Source organism: Heptranchias perlo, unplaced genomic scaffold (assembly GCF_035084215.1).
Source record: "Heptranchias perlo isolate sHepPer1 unplaced genomic scaffold, sHepPer1.hap1 HAP1_SCAFFOLD_980, whole genome shotgun sequence".
In the NCBI taxonomy this organism is placed as follows: Eukaryota; Metazoa; Chordata; class Chondrichthyes; order Hexanchiformes; family Hexanchidae; genus Heptranchias; species Heptranchias perlo.
In genome coordinates, this window is record NW_027140026.1 from 20242 (window position 1) to 27500 (window position 7259).

Sequence of the window (7259 nt, forward strand, 5' to 3'; positions counted from 1 at the left end):
GGCAGGACGGCCTCCCACCTCCGGCCGCAGATGCGTCACTAAATCCCCGCAACGGGGGCTTTCTCATTTCGGCATAGGGGCTTCCGCGGCCAACTCATTAACCTGTGCTCGGACTTTTTGTGCCACAAGTGCAAGGGACCGTTTGCCGGCAGCTACTCGCACCCCCCCGCCCAGGGGGGGAATCCTCTGACCGGAGATCCGAAACGCCGGCCGAATCCATCCCCGTCGGACTTCCGAAGGGGTTCCCTCGACCGACTGACTTCCGAACTCCTTTCTGGGCTTAAACGGGTGGAATTCGGACCCTCTCGCAAGGGAGCCGAAGCCCGCCAGCCCCGGGAGGCCTCGGGGCCGCCGTTTTCAAGCCCGACCAAAAAACCCGAAAAATGGGGAAAAATGGGAAAAATTCCCACTCCCAAAAGGCTTAAAAGTCGGTTGGGCGGCAGCCCGGGTCGGTCTCTGCAGACCTGGAGGCGCTGGACACAAGTCTGGTAAACAGGCTAAGTCTCGACATGCCACCTCTTACTATCCTGCAGGTACCCCGCCAATCCCCCCGGAACCGGCTGGCAATTGGCGAATCAGCGGGACGAATTTGAATTCGTGACCGACTTTCTGACACCGAATCGCCGCAAACGCGTTTCGATTTTTCGGCTTCGGTACCTCCCATCAGACTTTGACTGGCCATATCTCCGGACTCACGTGTCGCAGCCGGGACCTTCAGGCACCGTTCGACGCGTCTACCCCTGCCCCGTCGAATGGCGCCCCTCGCGGTGTGGTCCGATTTCCGCATTTTGGTCAGATTTGCCTCCAAAATTTTCAGATTGAGTTGACGAATGCCCCCTACGGGGTAACCTCTTGCCCTTTCGGACCTGGTCCCTGTGACTTAATTTCCGCCTTTTGCTCAATCGTTTCCCCATTTATAATTAATTTTAAAAATCGGGTTACTCAGTTCTGGTTTACCAGTTCCCTCTTCGGACTTAGTTTTTGGTTAATCATTTCCGGTTCACCAGTTCCCGTTTTGGACTTAGTCTCTGCGGGCCGTTTCTCATCTTTTGGTTCATCAGTTCCCCTCTTTTAATAATTTTTTGGCTGCTTTCGTTTGATCATTTCCCTGCCTTCTGGGTAACTTTTCCACCTTAGGACTTCATCGCCGCACATTGTTTTCGACTTCTGGTTGATCATTTCACCCCTTTTAATCATTTTTGTAACTTTTGGTTAACCATTTCACCCAGCTTCTGGTTAACCATTTCCCCTTTGGGACTTAGTCTGTGAGCATTCTTTTGGGATTCTGGTTAACCATTTGCCAATTTTTAAAAAATGTTGCCACTTTTGTTTAATGCTTTCTGGTCAACCTTTCCCTCTTTCAGACTTCACCGCGGCACATTGCTTCAGCCTCCTGGTTAATCATTTCACCCCTTTTAATCATTTTTGCAACTTTTGGTTAACCATTTCCCCCAGCTTCTGGTTAACCATTTCCCCTTTGGGACTTGGTCTCTGAGCATTCTTTTGGGATTCTGGTTAACCATTTGCCACTTTTTAAAAAATGTTGCCGCTTTTGTTTAATGCTTTCCCTGCTTTCTGGTCAACCTTTTCCCCTTTAGGACTTCACCGCGGCACATTGCTTTAGCCTCCTGGTTAATCATTTCACCCCTTTTAATCATTTTTGCAACTTTTGGTTAACCATTTCCCCCAGCTTCTGGTTAACCATTTCCCCTTTGGGACTTAGTCTCTGAGCATTCTTTTGGGATTCTGGTTAACCATTTGCCAATTATTTTAAAATGTTGCCACTTTTGTTTAATGCTTTCTGGTCAACCTTTCCCTCTTTCAGACTTCACCGCGGCACATTGCTTTAGCCTCCTGGTTAATCATTTCACCCCTTTTAATCATTTTTGCAACTTTTGGTTAACCATTTCCCCCAGCTTCTGGTTAACCATTTCCCCTTTGGGACTTAGTCTCTGAGCATTCTTTTGGGATTCTGGTTAATCATTTGCCACTTTTTTAAAAATGTTGCCGCTTTTGTTTAATGCTTTCCCTGCTTTGTGGTCAACCTTTTCCCCTTTAGGACTTCACCGCGGCACATTGCTTCAGCCTCCTGGTTAATCATTTCACCCCTTTTAATCATTTTTGCAACTTTTGGTTAACCATTTCCCCCTGCTTCTGGTTAACCATTTCCCCTTTGGGACTTAGTCTCTGAGCATTCTTTTGGGATTCTGGTTAATCATTTGCCAATTTTTAAAAAATGTTGCCGCTTTTGTTTAATGCTTTCCCTGCTTTGTGGTCAACCTTTTCCCCTTTAGGACTTCACCGCGGCACATTGCTTCAGCCTCCTGGTTAATCATTTCACCCCTTTTAATCATTTTTGCAACTTTTGGTTAACCATTTCCCCCAGCTTCTGGTTAACCATTTCCCCTTTGGGACTTAGTCTCTGAGCATTCTTTTGGGATTCTGGTTAACCATTTGCCACTTTTTAAAAAATGTTGCCGCTTTTGTTTAATCGTTTCCCTGCTTTCTGGTCAACCTTTTCCCCTTTCAGACTTCATCGCCGAGCATTGTTGTCGACTTCTGGTTAATCATTTTTCCCCTTTAAATCTTTTTTTGCCACTTTTGGTTAACCATTTCACCCAGCTTCTGGTTAACCATTTGCCCCATTATACTGAATTTTTCCGCTTTGGTTTAATCATTTCCCTGCTTTCTTGTCAACCTTTTACCCTTTAGGACTTCACCGCGGCACATTGCTTCAGCCTCCTGGTTAATCATTTCTCCCCTTTTAATCCTTTTTCCCACTTTTGGTTCACCAGTTCACCCAGCTTCTGGTTCACCATTTCCCCTTTGGGACTTAAGTCTCTGAGCATTCTTTTGGGATTCTGGTTAACCATTTGCCACTTTTTAAAAAATGTTGCCGCTTTTGTTTAATGCTTTCCCTGCTTTCTGGTCAACCTTTTCCCCTTTAGGACTTCACCGCGGCACATTGCTTTAGCCTCCTGGTTAATCATTTCACCCCTTTTAATCCTTTTTCCCACTTTGGGTTGGACAGTTCACCCAGCTACTGGTTAACCATTTCCCCTTTGGGACTTAAGTCTCTGAGCATTCTTTTGTGATTCTGGTTCACCATTTGTCCCTTTTTAAAAGATATTGCTGCTTTTGATTAAACCTTTCCCTGCTTTGCGGTCGACCTATTCCTCTTTCAGACTTCATCGCCGCACCTTGTTTTCGACATCTGGTTCAACATTTCTCCCCTTTTAATCCTTTTTCCCACTTTTGGTTAAGCAGTTCACCCAGCTTCTGGTTCACCATTTGCCCCTTTTTACTGAATTTTTCTGCTTTTGTTTAATCATTTCCCTGCTTTGCGGTCGACCTATTCCTCTTTCAGACTTCATCGCCGCGCATTGTTTTCGACATCTGGTTAAACATTTCTCCCCTTTTAATCCTTTTTCCCACTTTTGGTTAAGCAGTTCACCCAACTTCTGGTTAACCATTTGCCCCTTCTTACTGAATTTTTCCGCTTTTGTTTAATCATTTCCCTGCTTTATGGTCAACCTTTTCCCCTTTAGGACTTCGCCGCCGCACTTTGCTTTCGCCTTCTGGTTAATCATTTCACAACATTTTAATCCTTTTTCCCACTTTTGGTTAAACAGTTCACCCAGCTTCTGGTTAACCATTTGCCCCTTTGGGACTTAAGTCTCTGAGCATTCTTTTGGGATTCTGGTTCACCATTTGTCCCTTTTTAAAAGATATTGCTGCTTCTGTTTAATCCTTTCCCTGCTTTGCGGTCAACCTTTTCCTCTTTCAGACTTCATCGCCGCGCATTGTTTTCGACATCTGGTTCAACATTTCTCCCCTTTTAATCCTCTTTCCCACTTTTGGTTAAGCAGTTCACCCAACTTCTGGTTCACCACTTGCCCCTTTTTACTGAATTTTTCTGCTTTTGTTTAATCATTTCCCTGCTTTCCGGTCAACCTTTCCCTCTTTCAGACTTAATCGCCGCACATTGTTGTCGACTTCTGGTTGATCAGTTCACCCCTTTTTTATCCTTTTTCCCACTTTGGGTTAAGCAGTTCACCCAGCTACTGGTTAACCATTTCCCCTTTGGGACTTAAGTCTCTGAGCATTCTTTTGGGATTCTGGTAAACCATTTGTCCCTTTTTAAAAAATGCTGCTGCTTTTGTTTAATGCTTGCCCTGCTTTGCGGTCGATCATTTCACCCCTTTTAATCCATTTTTGCCACTTTGGGTTAAACAGTTCACACAACTTCTGGTTCACCATTTCACATTTTGGAACTTTTATTCCCACCATTACTTTGGGCTTCTGGTTCATCATTTCACGCTGTTTTACAAATCTTTGCCGCTTCACTTTTAATCCACAAACCGGGGCTCGCTTTCGGGTGTTGGGGGGGGGGGGGGGGGTAGCGGGTTTGGGCCGGGCACTCCACATCCCGGTGTGCGACCGGGTTCGTTCTGGTACCGCTCGGTGCCCCTCGTCCTGCTCTTGCCGCGGAAGCAAACCAGACGACCGTCGGTCTCACGCCCGAGGGGAGAGGAGGCGGAAAGCGGTTTGCAGCCTTTCGCTGTACCTCCGGCGGGCAGCGCCGCACCTCCGAGTGCTCGGTACCGTTCGCTGCGCCTCGTCCGGCCGCACGCAGCGAGCCAAACCCGGAGGAAATCGGCCTGTGCCTTCTCGAGATATGGGCCTCCGGGTGGGACGGACAAACCGGGGCCCCGAGCTCGCTTTCGGCGGCCCGGCACTCGACTTCCCGGTGTCCGAACGTGATCCTTCCGGTACCCTTCGGTGCCCCTTGCCCGACTCCAGCTCCCGTGCTGAAGCGGAGTCGGTCGGCCTGACGGCCGCCGAGTTAGCCAGCGGAAAGCGGTGCGCAGCCTTTCGCTTGCAGCTCCGGCGGGCAGCGCCGCACCTCCGGCTGCTCAGTGCCGTCCGCTGCTCCCCTTCCGGCTGCACGCAGCGAACCATACCCGGAGGAAATCGGCCTCGGCCTTCCGGAGATATGGGCCTGCGAGTGGGACCAATAAATCGGTGCACATTTCCGGCTCGGTTTCCGGCCTCGGCACTATCAGTTCACGCCGTCCGACCGACGTCGTTCTGGCACGGTTCCGTTGCTCCTTGATCCGGTCCAGCCACGGTAATCAGCCGAAGATGGTGGGGGGGGGACACATTGCCCGCCGAGTTAGCCGGAGGAAATCGGCCTCGGACTTCCTCAGATATCAGCCTCCGGGTGGGACAGACAAACCGGGGACCCGAGCACGCTTTCGGCGGCCCGCTGGTCGACTTCCCGGTGTGCGACCGGGTTCGTTCCGGTACCGTTCGCTGCCCCTCGTCCTGCTCTAGCCGCGGAGACAAACCCGACGACCGTCGGTCTCACGCCCGCGGAGGGAGGTGGCGGAAAGTGGTTTGCAGCCTTTCGCTGTACCTCCGGCGGGCAGCGCCCGACCTCCGAGTGCTCGGTACCGTCCGCTGCGCCTGGTCCTGCCGCACACAACGAGCCATACCCGGTGGAAATCGGCCTGTGCCTTCCAGAGATATGGGCCTCCGGGTGGGACGGACAAACCGGGGCCCCGTGCTCGCTTTCGGCGGCCCGCTAGTCGACTTCCCGGTGTGCGACCGGGTTCCTTCCGGTACCGTTCGCTGCCCCTCGTCCTGCTCTAGCCGCGGAAACAAACCCGACGACCGTCGGTCTCACGCCCGCGGAGGGAGGCGGCGGAAAGTGGTTTGCAGCCTTTCGCTGTACCTCCGGCGGGCAGCGCCCGACCTCCGAGTGCTCGGTACCGTCCGCTGCGCCTGGTCCGGCCGCACGCAACGAGCCATACCCGGAGGAAATCGGCCTGTGCCTTCCGGAGATATGGGCCTCCGGGTGGGACGGACAAACCGGGGCCCCGAGCGGTGGCACCCTGCTCGCTTTCGGCGGCCCGGCACTCGACTTCCCGGTGTGCGAACGTCATCGTTCCGGTACCCTTCGGTGCCCCTTGCCCCACTCTAGCTCCGGTGCTAAAGCGGAGTCGGTCGGTCTCACGGACGCCGAGTTAGCAGGCGGAAAGGGGTGCGCAGCCTTTCGCTGTCACTCCGGCGGGCAGCACCGCACCTCCGAGTGCTCGGTACCGAACGCTGCGCCTCCTCCTGCCGCACGCAACGAGCCATACCCGGAGGAAATCGGCCTCGGCGTTCCGGAGTTATCCGCCTCCGAGTGGGCCTGACCAAGCGGGGTGAACTGGAAATCATTAACCAACGTACTTCCATGTTTTCACCCGCAGAGGGCAGCACTCTCTTCTCCGTTTTAAACTGGGCCGACCCGGCTCCGTTTCGAGACCCGGCACTCGACTTCCCGGTGTGCGACCGGGTTCGTTCCGGTACCGTTCGCTGCCCCTCGTCCTGCTCTAGCCGCGGAACTAAACCCGACGACCGTCGGTCTCACGCCCGCGGAGGGAGGCGGCGGAAAGTGGTTTGCAGCCTTTCGCTGTACCTCCGGCGGGCAGCGCCCGACCTCCGAGTGCTCGGTACCGTCCGCTGCGCCTGGTCCGGCCGCACACAACGAGCCATACCCGGAGGAAATCGGCCTGTGCCTTCCGGAGATATGGGCCTCCGGGTGGGACGGACAAACCGGGGCCCCGAGCGGTGGCACCCTGCTCGCTTTCGGCGGCCCGGCACTCGACTTCCCGGTGTGCGAACGTCATCGTTCCGGTACCCTTCGGTGCCCCTTGCCCCACTCTAGCTCCGGTGCTAAAGCGGAGTCGGTCGGTCTCACGGACGCCGAGTTAGCAGGCGGAAAGGGGTGCGCAGCCTTTCGCTGTCACTCCGGCGGGCAGCACCGCACCTCCGAGTGCTCGGTACCGAACGCTGCGCCTCCTCCTGCCGCACGCAACGAGCCATACCCGGAGGAAATCGGCCTCGGCGTTCCGGAGTTATCCGCCTCCGAGTGGGCCTGACCAAGCGGGGTGAACTGGAAATCATTAACCAACGTACTTCCATGTTTTCACCCGCAGAGGGCAGCACTCTCTTCTCCGTTTTAAACTGGGCCGACCCGGCTCCGTTTCGAGACCCGGCACTCGACTTCCCGGTGTGCGACCGGGTTCGTTCCGGTACCGTTCGCTGCCCCTCGTCCTGCTCTAGCCGCGGAACTAAACCCGACGACCGTCGGTCTCACGCCCGCGGAGGGAGGCGGCGGAAAGTGGTTTGCAGCCTTTCGCTGTACCTCCGGCGGGCAGCGCCCGACCTCCGAGTGCTCGGTACCGTCCGCTGCGCCTGGTCCGGCCGCA